Source organism: Stegostoma tigrinum, chromosome 9 (assembly GCF_030684315.1).
Source record: "Stegostoma tigrinum isolate sSteTig4 chromosome 9, sSteTig4.hap1, whole genome shotgun sequence".
NCBI lineage: Eukaryota > Metazoa > Chordata > Chondrichthyes > Orectolobiformes > Stegostomatidae > Stegostoma > Stegostoma tigrinum.
In genome coordinates, this window is record NC_081362.1 from 67,085,718 (window position 1) to 67,100,221 (window position 14,504).

General features: G+C 40.7%; 1 long non-coding RNA gene across 1 annotated transcript; it reads left to right on the plus strand.

Moving 5' to 3' along the window:
• The first annotated feature begins 9,452 nt into the window (after positions 1-9,452).
• LOC125454599 (uncharacterized) lies at positions 9,453-13,459 on the plus strand. The gene is made up of 3 exons (XR_007248049.2): positions 9,453-9,546; positions 12,845-12,960; positions 13,241-13,459. It is a non-coding gene; the product is annotated as an uncharacterized LOC125454599 (long non-coding RNA).
• Positions 13,460-14,504: the final 1,045 nt, after the last annotated feature.

Below are 14,504 nucleotides of genomic sequence, written 5' to 3' on the forward strand. Positions count from 1 at the left end.
GATTACTGCCCCTGAGGGGTTCCTTCACCTTAAGCTCCCTAATCAAGTCTATCTCACTACACATCACCAAATCCAGAATTGCCTATTCCCTGGCGGACTATACCACAAGTGCTCCAAAAAAAATCTCACAGACATTCCATAAATTTCTTTACTTGGGATTCAATAGCAACCTAATTTTTCCAGGCCACCTGCAAAATGAAGTTCCCCATGATTATTGTAATAGTGCCTTTCTTACATGCCCTTTCTAACTCATGGTTTGTTTTCTCCACCCCGCTGCGCCCGCCAATTCCTGTCTATTCCCAGGATGCATGTATATAAATCCCATTCTTTTTCTTTGCCGTCCTCAACTCTACCCACACAGATTCTACTCCTTTCAACTCATACCACTTCTTGGTATCAATTTAATTTTCTCACTAACAAGGCAACCATGCTCCCTTTATCCATTTACCTTTCCTTTCAATAGAATGTGTATTCTTGGATATTTGGTCCCAAGCCCCAATCACCTTGCAGCCATGTCTGTGTGGCTACTTTCGCTTCATTCATTCATGTGACAAAACTGTCACTGGCCAGGTAGCGTTTCTTGCCCATTGTGATGAGTCAACCACATTGCTGTGACTCATGAATCACATGTCGGTCAGACTGGGTAAAGATGACAGTTTCCTTCCCTGAAGGACATCAGTGAACCTGATGGATTTTTTTCGCTGACAATTTACAATGGTTTGACAGTCATCATAGACTCTTAATTCCAGATATTTATTGAATTCCTGTTGCAGGATTTGAACCAGGTTCCCCAGAACATTATCTGGGTCTCTGGATTAACAGTCACTACACATTAGCCACCAGGCAACTTCCACCCCCATAGGAATACCCACAACATTGTATTTGCCAATTTCAATCTACACTACAAATTCATTTACCTTGCTTCATGTGCTGCACACAGTTAAACACAACACCCTCAGTCTGCATTGTCTGCCCCTTTCTCACAATTGTCCCCATATCTGCAAAGCCTGAAGTTGGATTTCTGACCCTTTCCTTCTCTCTGTTCTATTACTTGATCTGAAAATTTTAATAACCTCTGCTGAACCCTCCTCCCCTTTAGCATTTTCCATAATTTTCCATGCAATTGAACCCATCCGTCACTATTTAGCTTAAAGTCTTATGCACAGCCTTAGTTACGTAATTCGTCAGGACACTGGGTGGGGTTGTATGGGACAGTCCCAGTGTGATTCAGGTGGGGCCTTTCAATCGGAATAGCTCCCTTCCTTCCTCAGTACTCATGTTAATGCCCCATGAAGTTGAGTCCATTTCTCCTACACCAATTTTTGAGCCACATGTTTACCTTTGTAGTCGAGCCAATTTGCTCGTGGCTCAGGTTTTACTCCAGAAATTATTCCATTTTTGGCTCTACTTTTTAATTTAACCACAGCTGCTTATATTCCACCAGCAGAACTTCTTTCCTCTTTCTACCAATATTGGCGATACCTATGTGGACCAAACAACTGGATCTTTCCCCTCCCACTCTAAGTTACTGTGCAACCCAGATGAGACTTACTGAGAAAATACAGTGAGGAGCTGTTGGAGCACAGCAGGCCAGGCAACATCAGAGGAGTGGGAAAGCTAATGTTTCAGAATGGAACGCTTCTTCAGAAAAAAAATGTTTTCTCTGAAGAAAGTTTCCAACCCAAAATGAGTACTCTGATGAAGGGTCTAGGCCCGAAACATCAGCTTTTGTGCTCCTGAGATGCTGCTTGGCCTGCTGTGTTCATCCAGCTTCACACTTTATTATCTTGGATTCTCCAGCATCTACAGTTCCCATTATCTCTTTCCAACCTGAAACATCAGGTTTCCTGCTCCTCTCATGCTGCCTGGCATGCTGTGCTCCTCCAGCTCCACACTGTGTTATCTCTGACTCCAGCATTGGCAGTTCTTACTATTTCTGAGACTTACTGAACCTGGGCACCAGACAGGCAACTCTTTATCCTGGCCTCAGAGGACAGTGTCAATCCCCCTCACTATACCATTCCTGATTACAACTACATTTCCCTTTTCTCTTCCCTCCTGCATGGCTCCCTGTACCATGGTGCTATGGCCAGTTAGCTCATCCTCCCTGTGGCCACCACCCTCATCCACACAGAGAGCAAGAATTTGAAAACTGTTAGATAAGCTCAAGGGCTGTGGCTTCTTCAGCACTACCTCTTGGATCCCTCTACTTGTCTCACTCATAGTTGTACTCTCCTGTCCCTGATCACTGACCATATTTGAGGTAGCTAATCTAATGGGTATGACTGTCTCCTGGAACACAGCATCTACATAACTGTCACCCTTCCTGATATGTTATGGTGTTTGAAGCTCAGAGTCTAGATTGTCAACTCTGTGCTGGAGTTCCTGAAGCAACCAGGACTTGCTAAAGATGTGGCCTCTGTGAATCTCAGCGGGGTCCACCAGCTCCCACAACATGCAGGTACAATACATTGCCTGCAACTCATATTTTAATTACTTAATTATTAGTTTTATTAAAGGAAATTTGCACTGGTATTTTAATTTGTAGCCATCAATCTGAGAGTAGCCTATAATATATTGTCAAATTAATAGCTATCACCAACCAATGAACTTACGGTTTACCTATGATGTGACTCTTTTGCGCTAAACACATAATCCTGGGCTTCATTTTATCCTGTTTTACAAAAACCTTCCAAACTATGAGCCAAAAGAAAAGCAAGCAATAATCACATCTTCCCCCTGCACCAAATTACCATATTGCCTTCAAATATCCTGAATCATATGTTCACCCGGCCTGTGTCTCATTCCAGTTATGATCTCTCTTTCCTAACTGTGCTAAGCTTACTGAACCAAAAGCCTTGGTTGGAAGCCAGCAGCACTGGCCAGTATGGGGACTGAACCCATGACCTCAGCACTGTTAGGACCATGGCCTAACCATCTGAGCAAACCTGCCACATAATTATTGTCTGCAAGTGGCTCCATGTGCTCTGTTCAGAGTAACATGTGAAAGTAAATGCAGTGAATTGTTGCTTCAACATTCCAGCTAACTTGTGGGATCAACATCAGTGATACAGCATTGGTGATCTGCCCATTTTCCAGCCATGTATACAACTATGCGTACAGATTGGTAATGCTGGGGAGCAGGGGTTCCACTCAGTCATATTTGCATCTGCAGGAGGTGGATCCTTCAGGACCCTTCAATATTTCAGGAAACACTCTGGCGTAGAACGAAAAGAAGCTCCAAGCTGAAGCATACATTCATCATTATTTTTCATTTAACACTTGTCAGACAAAAACCCTTTTTGTTTCAGGATGTCTATTTTCTGTCAGGAACTTATCGGTAATATTATTTCTCCATGATTAGCCACCTCCTTCCTCCTGTACCTTAAACAAAAGAGGTGTTGTGAATTCAGAGATGTCTATCAGGGAGAAGGATTCCTGAAAATACTCTTCATGAGATTCTAGCTACTTTTCTTATTATTCTCAAATCTGCAGGATTACTCAAAGATGAAGCTTCCCTCTTCTTTTTTGATTATTTCTCTCTTTTCATCAAGAAAATACATTTTAATACTGAGCAATAGAACAGAACAAATTTTTTGCTCAGGCTTTCAATGTCAAAAAAGCCATAGATAGTTGCAAAATAGTGTGTTTTTTCAACTGGACCAATCTGCCTCAAACCTAACACTGGCATTATATCTTCTTTCATTGTACCAGTAATCAACGTTTTAAGCAATACAACAGCACCTCCCTTTAAGCCTCTAAGCAAGATTACCAATTTTTGCTGAATGTTATTGATTTTTATTGTATATGTTTGCTTTACAAACTCTACATGCGTGATACCTTCCGAAATGAAAGCCACGAGTTCTGGTGGTGACAAAGATGTGCAGAATATTTTTGTCAGTGTAATGAGGGTTTGACCCTTGAATTAGGGGTCATTTGCTTTTCCATTTTGCTGTAATCGAAGACAGTTTTCTTAAAAAAAAGACTGTTTAACTGATATGCTTCATATTAAATGGTGTGTATTATTCTTCTGGAGCAACTTGCAATCCTGCTATCAGCTGGATTTACACCCACCAGTGAAGTTAACAATGGGATTTGTATTCACGGGGAAGTGGATGGTTGTCCTTGCAGCACACTTGCAGGCCAGGTGATATACTTTCAGAACTATTTAAAATGGACAATTTATCGTTTGTTTCGACCTTCTGCAAAGGAACTGAGTTTTGCAGCATTGCAATTCCACAATTGTTTGAAGCCCGGCAGCCCATTCTTCAGCAAAGATTAGACTATCAACCCATAAAAGGGAGCATAAGTAACTCTGATGTTGTCCTTTTGCGATATCAAAATGTACACTTTCTAGCAAATCATTGGAATAAACACAGAAGGAATCCCTGAATGAATTTTCCCATCCCATAGGAATACAAACTAAGCTGAATGTTATGGGCTGTAATCAATTACAATCATGCCACATAAATCTCATTCATTGCTGCATGTTTATACCTAATGTTTCCTGTCTATACTCTTTTCACATTTTTGCCCTTCCAAGAAATTCATTCCTGAACCCCATGTTTTATTCTGATATGCTCTGCATTAATGTGCAGGTTTACCTTGTCGAGTAACTTCTGAGAGCATGCTTTTCTTTCTGTTTATAAGCAAAGCGATTCCATTTTAAGATTATGCAGAGAAAGAGACAGAAGGAACAAGTACAAATAACTGCCTGTGATTAATGTCACGATGGTGATTTGTGTAACAAATCATTGACAGGATAATCTGTTATGGCCCCCTTACCAGTCCTTCCTTTAATGATCAAAACTGTTGTTAATAATCATTCAAGAAACACGCCAACAGAAACCCAAAGCTATTTTAATCTCATGATGAAGGTGCAAACAGGGGTTCGATCAGTCACTCATGGACGAGTGATTTTACTGTATGCTTTTCAACAGAGGGAAATCACTTCTTAAAGAAACAAAGACAGATTCAATTACTTCAGTTATGAGATTTCCCTCAGGACTTGAAACACACACCCATGCTGATAGATATCCATGTATAGGGGAGGTGGGAGGGAAATAAATACATTTAATCCATAGAGGATTAGCATAAGTAAAGTATGGACTTCATTGTTGCCTTAGGCAGATTACTTAGCCAAACTCTAGATTGGGAACGGCAAATGATCTAGATTTTAGCAAATTAATCCATCTTCCTGATGATGTATATTCTTGGTTAATGCTTCACATGGGAAAGACAATTTTCTGAAAACAAAATGTAGTATGATTTAATTCCAAAGAACAAACTGATTCAAACTTAGATTTTAAGATAATAAAATGTGAGGCTGGATGAACACAGCAGGCCCAGCAGCATCTCAGGATTACAAAAGCTGATGTTTCGGGCCTAGACCCTTCATCAGAGAGGGGGATGGGGTGAGGGTTCTGGAATAAATAGGGAGAGGGGGGAGGCAGACCGAAGATGGAGAGAAAAGAAGATAGGTGGAGAGGACAGTATAGGTGGGGAGGTCGGGAGGGGATAGGTCAGTCCAGGGAAGACGGACAGGTCAAGGAGGTGGGATGAGGTTAGTAGGTAGGAGATGGAGGTGCGGCTTGGGGTGGGAGGAAGGGATGTGTGAGAGGAAGAACAGGTTAGGAAAGCAGAGACAGGTTGGACTGGTTTTGGGATGCAGTGGGTGGAGGGGAAGAGCTGGGCTAGTTGTGTGGTGCAGTGGGGGGAGGGGACGAACTGGGCTGGTTTTGGGATGCGTTGGGGGAAGGGGAGATTTTGAAGCTGGTGAAGTCCACATTGATACCATTGGGCTGCAGGGTTCCCAAGCGGAATATGGGTTGCTGTTCCTGCAACCTTCGGGTGGCATCATTGTGGCACTGCAGGAGGCCCATGATGGACATGTCATCTAAAGAATGGGAGGGGGGGTGGAAATGGTTTGCGACTGGGAAATGCAGTTGTTTATTGCGAACCGAGCGGAGGTGTTCTGCAAAGCGGTCCCCAAGCCTCCGCTTGGTTTCCCCAATGTAGAGGAAGCCACACCGGGTACAATGGATGCAGTATACCTTAGATTTTTACTGAATAAGCATATTTTAACTGGCTATCAGTTTGTAGGTATTCTTGGGAGTGGGGAGGGAGGTGATGGAATAAAGGGAAGGGGGCATGGGAGTGGAATAGAGGAATCTACAAATTAGCCTCTCAATACCCATGGATTAGGGAAGGAACAAAGCAAGCTGTATTCTCATTCCTCAACTTTTTTCAGGTGATCCTACTGGACATCACATGGATCAGAATGGCACTGGAAGTTGCTTCAGCTAATTAGGCTGTACGTTGCGTAGCCTCCCACATGAAGAATTATCACTTGGGCAAAGTGCCGAAGCCATTCTGTGCTCTAGGCAGCATATACCGGAAGAGTCAGCACCTTCAAGAGGAGAAAGGGTGGATCAAAAAATAGGGGAAAATCCATTTTGATAGATAAGTTTTATTCTATAATTGTATTCCTTACATTATCTGATCAATATAGTTATGTCAATGTTTAAAAAATACCCCAGAAATTAACTGTCAGCTCAACTCCAGCATAAACCCAATCACCAGCACATCAGTTCGGTACTCTGCTGTCATCATAAAATGGTTACTGCACAGGATGGGACCATGATGTCCCATGGTGTGCAATAGCAACTCATCCAATGCCATTTCCCACCTTGCCCCCTGCAATGTATTTGGCTTTAGATAATTACCCAAAAACATTTTGGCAGGCACGATTGAGCCTTCCCCCAATGAATCACAATCAATGCATTCCCAATCCTACCAACACACACTCTAAGAAAAGCTTTTCTTTGTTTCTTTTGCTTGCCATTAAACTTTAATCATTTTTCTTTGGTATTTGAGCCTTCCACCAAGGGGAGCAGTTTCACTTTGTCTACTTTATTTTGGAATCGCCATAATTTGAACATATGCATCTCCTCTCAACCTTCCCTTCTCTAAAGAACAAACTGATTCCGCTTCTCCAATCTACCCACGTAACTGAAGTGGCTCAAGAATCGGGCTGGTCATGACAGGAGTTATATAAACATAGTTGAGGATGCAATATAAGTGATTGAGTTTGGACAGTTTGGAGTCAATGTAGAGTTGCAATTGAGAGGCCTGTGCAGAGCCTTCAAACAAATAAAGTTCGGAAGGGACAAGAAATGCAGATAAGTTTTCTTTGCAATGATAAGGATGAGGCAAAATGGATGTTTGAACTGATATAAATATACTTAATGTTGCATATAAGGGAAATAAAGTTCCACTGCATATCACGCAGAATCCTAACTTTGACATATGTGGCTAGTTCTTTAACATCACTGGACCACCATGATAGAATTCACATGAAATATTACCGCTACAAGAGCCATAGCATTGCAAGACCACAATGACCCTGAGTACAAGTGAAGATGACTTTTAAATGCACCAACAGCCTAAGGATGCATTTTTGAAAATGTCACTTTTGACTCAACTGTGGTGCAACTGAGGGCACATATGCCTGTGAGGTTGAAGTGTGTTGTTTCAAGTTCCTGCTCCAGAAACTTGGGAATAAAAATTTAGGCTAATACTCCAGTGTTTATCCTGAGGAAGTGCTGAATTGTTGAAGGTGGTGAGGTGCTGAGCCAAAATCTTGATTAATGCCATGCCACTATTTTAAGGGATAACAAGGAAGCTATTCCATTGCTCTGGACAATATCTGTCTTTCAATCAATATCACTTAGAGCAGATTATCAAATCATTATCACATTATTTTTAAGTGAGTTTGCTGTATCTAATTGACTGTCCTGTTTTGTCCATTAATCCAGTGAATACACTTCAATAGTAACTTGGCTGTAAAGGAATTGAGATAGCGAAAGGCCCGATATTAATCCAAGTTCTTTCTTCTAGGTTTGAATGTTATTAAATTGTGCGATCTCCCTGGACAATGGATGACAGCAATAAACCATTGGCATAAATAAAAGTACCATATCAAATAAAAGTGGCAAAATCTCCCATAGAAATGGTGAAGAGAAATATTAAAGCTGTTAAGTTAATGACACATTGTATTAGGTCTATTTGTATGCCCACTGATTTGAATGCTTAACTTCACATTTCTTGTGGTATGATACATAATTGCTCTGACAAGCTACAGCACAGAGTGCGTGGACAGAGTCTATAATCCATTGATTCACAGTATTGTCTGTCCTGAATTTTAAAGATAGTTGTCATCAGAGGTGTTATGTAGAAGAGAAACATACCCAAAGCGAGTGGGAAAACAGAAAGTGAGTCAGTCCAGAGCGGTCCCATAATCTCCTATTGAGTGGTATTGTCATCAGTTGTTTGTCTGTGATCTCAGTTGGGAAACCCTTTCTCTCAAGGAAGGGTTCTAATTAATAGTGGTGCTGCAGCAGCTGGAGTAGGAATTCTAGAGAGAAAAATGATGTAAATACTATTTAAAAAATTAATTTGCTAACTTGTGATAAGCAAATTCTTTCACCATACACAATTTCCTTAAAGGCTGACATTTGCTAAATGTTTCAAATTAGCAAAGTAAGGAAAATGTGATTTATGTGTTCCTTACATTAAATTTCATGATAAATGTTGCGAAACACAGTGTCTGCTTCTCATGTGATTCTTTGTCTATTGTTCTGTACCTTGAATTAATAATTATTCTTTTAAGCAGTAATACAAGCATGGGGGAAGGTTTGGATCAGTAGAATGGCCACCTGTGAAGGGCCTATGTGAAAAAAGTTTTCCTCAAATCAGCTTCTAAATGACAATAATCAAGGTTACTGACTCACAACTATTTAAAACTTTTCAATTGGTGTTATTTTCATTCTTGCTTTGCTTTCAGGCTTTACTACAGCATCACCTCTGATTTAAATGAGGAGTATTTCAGTTCCAGGGTCTGCTCTTTTCTTTAATCACAAGGAGGTCTCCTAATTCCAGGCTCTAAATTGTGTTCTGCAAAGCATAATGAATCTGCCTTCATATAAGCCCAGACAATGGCCTCTTTCAAGCCTCAAACCCTTCCTCCTGAGATATTGTTATAACTAATAACTCCTGCCAGCTGTGCTGAAGGGAACCTCAGCTCTGTGGGAGAATGAACAAACTCCAGCCCTCAGAGGATTTGAAGTAATTCTGAGCTGAAATTGGATTATGAAGGGGAAAAGGTCATTCTACGCTCACAACTTATCATTTATGTTACACCAAATGAGTGAGCATATTTATCCCATTATCCATGAATTAGTTGGAGAGGAATTCATAACAGAAATTTGTACAAACAACTTGAAATATCTTGCAGATAAATAAAGAGCAACGGATACAAATAGACCTCACAGTCGAAACACCAAACATAGGTAATGGCTGCAAATAATTTAGATTTGATCAGACAAATAAGGTATCCTGCAGTATTAAGTCTCTAGGCTGACTGACTTCTTTTATAAGCTTTTCACAGAATGTTCTCGTTGGTTTGTCGATATCAAACTGTGCAAAAACCCTATTGCTTCCTCAGTCCAAGTGTTGATCTCGAAAGAAAACTTTCCATAGCAACAGGTCAGTGTGTTTGTTTCTCAGCTCTGTGAAATGTGAGAAGATATAAGCCTGACACCATATTTCACTCTTTGCACTATCTTTGTGTTTGTATCTCACTGTAAATTATAAATTGGAGGTGACCCTTTGTGGCTGATGGGATATAGTGGGTATAATAAAGAATTAAGATTCAAAAAGTCTGTTTATACATGGGATGATTGAACAAGGAAGCAAAGATTAACAGATGAGACATCCTGCCTCTCAATCACTCCAGCCTGTAAACCCAACCCCCACTTCAGTTCATGCTGAATTAACCATGGGTCTCATTCCTCTTAAGTGAAATTTGACAATGTTTACTTAACTTGTAACATCCTACACATGGAGAATAATAAGTTTGGTAACATTGCTTAAAGAAGAAAGTGGGCAAGAGAATTTAGAATATAGAAAGGCAAGTCAGATAACAAATAAATAATTGCTGGAACGTTCATGTCTAGATTCTGAAACATAGATGGTTAGTTACGAGGGTGGCGTTGTATTTAATCTAGCCTCTGCCTTTAAGGGGGTCTTGGGGTGCACTCTGTGGTTTTCCACCTTTGAGCCAACATCTCTGGGCTCAAAGACTTGATAACCAAAGACAACCTTTTTAAAACTTGGCCAAAAGGGGTTGATTACCAACTGATAAGTCCTTTATAGAGCTCGAGGCCACTGTTTAAAAATAAGGGGTTACCTATTTAAGACAGAGATGAGGAAATCATTTTTCCCTCAGAAGGTTTTGAGACTTTGGAATTTCCTACACGGTGGCTCAGTTGTTGGCGCTGCAGCCTCATAGCACCAGGGACCTGGGTTAGATCCCACCCTCGAGCGACCGTGTGTGTGGAGTTTGCACATTCTCCCCGTGTCCGCGTGGGTTTCCTCCAGATGCTCTGGTTTCCTCCCACACTCCAAAGATGTGCAGGCTGGGTGAATTGGCCATGCTAAATTGCCCAGAATGTTCACGGATGGTGTAGATTAGGGAGGTTACAGGGGGATGGGTCAGGGTGGAATGCTCTGAGGTTCAGTATGGACCTGTTGGACTGAAGGGCCTGTTTTCACATTTTAGGGATTCTATGATTCCATGAAAAGCAGTGGGTGCAGAATTGTAAATAGCTTTCAGGCAGCATTAGATCAATTCTTTATAACTAAAAGGTTGAACAATTATTGGAAATACACTGGAATGTAGATTCAAGGTTACAGTTAAATCAGCCACAATCATTTTGAGTGACAGAACAGGCTTGAAGGGTCGAGTGGCCTACACTTTTTTCTGTTTGTACGTTCGTATATTCCAACACCTGCTAGTGAGAGATTCCTGTTCAGCCATGTGATGGAAAGTTGAAGCCTCTTTCATCACTATCTAAAGGCTCCAGAAATGCTTGTGAAACTCAGCCTCCATGAGTAACCTGCAACATGCTAATATTCCTTTAGGGCTGTGAAGTACCCCTTGCAAAAAGATGATCACAATTAACCAATTTGGATAGAAATACCTCCTGCAGGGTCAATTCCTGTAGTCACTAGCAGTTAAGTTGTCACTGTAAACTTACAATATCTGCTCAGAAGAACCCAGCATATATAAAATAGATTAGTTAAAGAACTCTTCTGTTTATTAGAATGTTATATTTTAAAGGGTGCTGCACAAGGACATACACTAATAGAACAGGACATTACACAATGCAGTTATTATCTCATCATAACTATGCTAAATCTTTTAAACAGCAATTAGTTTGTCTCAGTACCCCTTACTTCCCCATATCTCAGCAAACTTTTCTCCTTTCAGCAATATGTCCAATTCTTTTCAGAAGTTACCGCTGAATCTGTATCTACAATCAGTCAAGCAGGGAATTCTAAATCATTACCATGGATTGTGCAAAAATGTTTTTCCTCGTGTCACCTCGAATTCTCTTATCAATCAACTTAAAAACATTCTTCATTATTGAGTCTTTATTCATTGCAAACCATTTCTCTTTATTGACTCTAACTCTTCTGATTTCAATTATATATTTCTTAGCCCTTTATGCATGAAGGGCTTGTTTTTCCAACCCATTTATCAAACTGTTATCCTATGTTATCAGAAACATTTCAGTAAATCTCTTCTTACCCACCCAAAATCTATTTGTCCTTCATAACGCGTAAACTGCAGAATTGGGCACAGTATTCCGGTTAGGATTGAATTTTTGTTTTATATAGATTTAGCATAATTTCCTGGCTTTTATATCTGATAGGAGAAAAGTTGGATAAACTAGGTACAAGGATTATAATACATGATACGCCCTTACCTGTTAGATGTAATATGGAGTGTTATGTTAAATCAGAAGCTCAATGACTTTTTTTCACTTTTAATTCCAAAATATGTTGTTTTAAAAAGAGAATCTCTACAGAAATATGTAGATTTAAATTCATAGACTGTCTGATACAGGCCTGTGTGAGGCCAATATATTTTCGCATATGTAAATTGTCACAGAAATTTAAACAAGGTGAGGCTTAGCAAGAAGAGATAATGAGGTGGTGAACTCAGCCCCTCTCAGAAGAAAGTTACCTCCAGCGGACATATTTGTTTTACCCTGCAAGAAAACACAAGTACTGGGGTTGTAAAGACAGTTTCAATTGTACTGGAGTTGATTGGTGGGACTGAACACTCTCACATGCCAACCAAGGCTTGAGAGTCAGTATGCCATGAAGTTATAGGTGACGAACTGTCCCCTAATTACCTCGATGTTGCAGGCAAAGACCCTTTCTAATTCTGTGTGCTGCAAACCATTTAAAAAGGAAATGAGGCATTTTGGAAACATTTCAATAAATCTCTTCTTACCCTCCCAAAATCTATATGTCCATCGTAAAGTGTAGGCTGCAGAATTGGGTGCGGAATTTGTGTTTAATATGGATTTAGCATAATTTCCTGGGTTTTATATCTGATAGGAGAAATGTTGGATAAACTAAGTAAAAGGATCATAATACATGATATGCAAGAAAGCGTGGTTAAATTTGTTACTTGTAAAGCCATAAGTTAGATTGGGTCTGGGAGTAAGGTATCCAGATGGGAAGGGATCCTTTTTAAATTGATCCCGTTGCAACAGTTTGAGGGGATGGGTGAGTAAAGTAAGGGATCCAGTTCATCTTGGTGGTGACCAGACTCCTCAGCAAAAGATGCTTCAAGTTTGTCTAAGATTAGCATCACCTCAAGGAAGGAGCTGAGGAAGAAAGCCTGACCAACAAGAGGAATAAAGATGGCCCTGCAAGGCAGAGATCATTCTGCAACTTTCCTAATAAAGCTCTGATGGTCTTAATGCAGGCAAAAGGAGAAGAGAAGCCCCACTGGGCCAGAAAGCCACTGAGAAGACAAGTGTGAATGTTATTGCCAGGCACTGAGAGTGCAGTGCTGAAAGATGTACAACATGAGTGATCAAGGTCAGTGAGGCCATCTTTGTATGCCATCCATCAACAAATAAACCACCAACTTCACATGCACACGGCTCTATTCATTCCCCATCCCACCACCATTTAGTTACTACCATCAATCTCTATCAACCATGATTCTTACTCTGCGTTCATATCTTCTTTTTATTCTCTCCTACACTGCTTTAAGTCTTGTACCTAAACCTCACAGCTTGCGCACAATGACGATAATAAGCATATCACCCAAAGACAGTACACCATAACTTGACACAATGCCCTTTTTTTGTCACAGGACAAAGCAGGACATAACAAGAGGTGGCAGCAGCAGCAAGTAGCTGGATGCAGGTGTGGCCACATGTCCCTTGCCGTGATGATGACTCAGTGGTTGCTATTGACTACAACAGAAGCTGTGACAAGCTGTGAGCTGAATCATGGAAGGTGATGATATGTTCCAAGCAAAAGCACCTTGCCACATCCTACTTCACCTTATCATCCAACCTCTTCTGATTAACAAGCTGTAGATAGTGTGAATACATGTACCCCTGTGCCTTTCCTCTTTCAGATACTCGACAGCAGGTATGATGCAGGGCGCTGAGGCCAAAAGACTGATGAAGATCAAACATTGTAGCTTGATCTTGCCACAAAAGCTATCAGCTCAATAGTAGCATTGCATGAATTTTACAGAGTTTTGGATCAGACCGCAATAGAAAGATTGCCCAAGTGTCTTTTTCAACTGTAACTGTCTTCTTCCGTCCCTTGTGTTTCCTCCACCCTCAATTCCAACATTGTGGAATGATTCATGGATTTCTTTCTCACTAAAATCAAAACAATCTGATGAGCTATCCTAATTCCTTCCCAGAATCCAAATAGACCAACTTCTTCCAAGGACCCTCCCTACCTAGCCTGAACTTGTGCCCAAGGATTGCTTCCCTCATATCCTGTCTGAGTGCATTTTAACCACAAGGCCTCAGTTCCCTCTCACTCTCCTAACTCCATTAAGCTACTGATTTCCTAAATCCATGGAGAATACATGGTGCACAGGGAATGGGCATGGGAGGTATGGTACTCTCAATAGTTCACTCTATTGACTTGCAACCACTCTCTCTTTACTTTGCTGATTAAAAGTCATCTCTCCCAAAAATCCTACCTTTGTACCCTTTTCCTCCACTTATCTGTTGTTTTAGACGTCATTCATGATTTTGTTTTCTCTAGGCGTGACCATTCCAATATACTCCGATCTGGAGTCCTTCATTGTACCTTCTCCGAAACTTGACGTAGTACAAAACTCGACTGCTTGAAATTTTAATCACATCTGGTCACTCAGGGACCAACACTGGTTCCTAATCAAGCAAACCCTTGGTTTTGAATTTCTGATTATAGTTTTCAAAACTCACTATATCTTCACCCCATCCTATCCCTCTCACCTCCGTAATTTCCACAATCCTCTGAGATACATGCGCTCGTTTAATTCTTGTACCTTAAGCATCGGGGGAGGCAACAGCCTAGTGGTATTATTGCACGACTATTAATTCAGAAACTTAACTAATGTTCTGGAG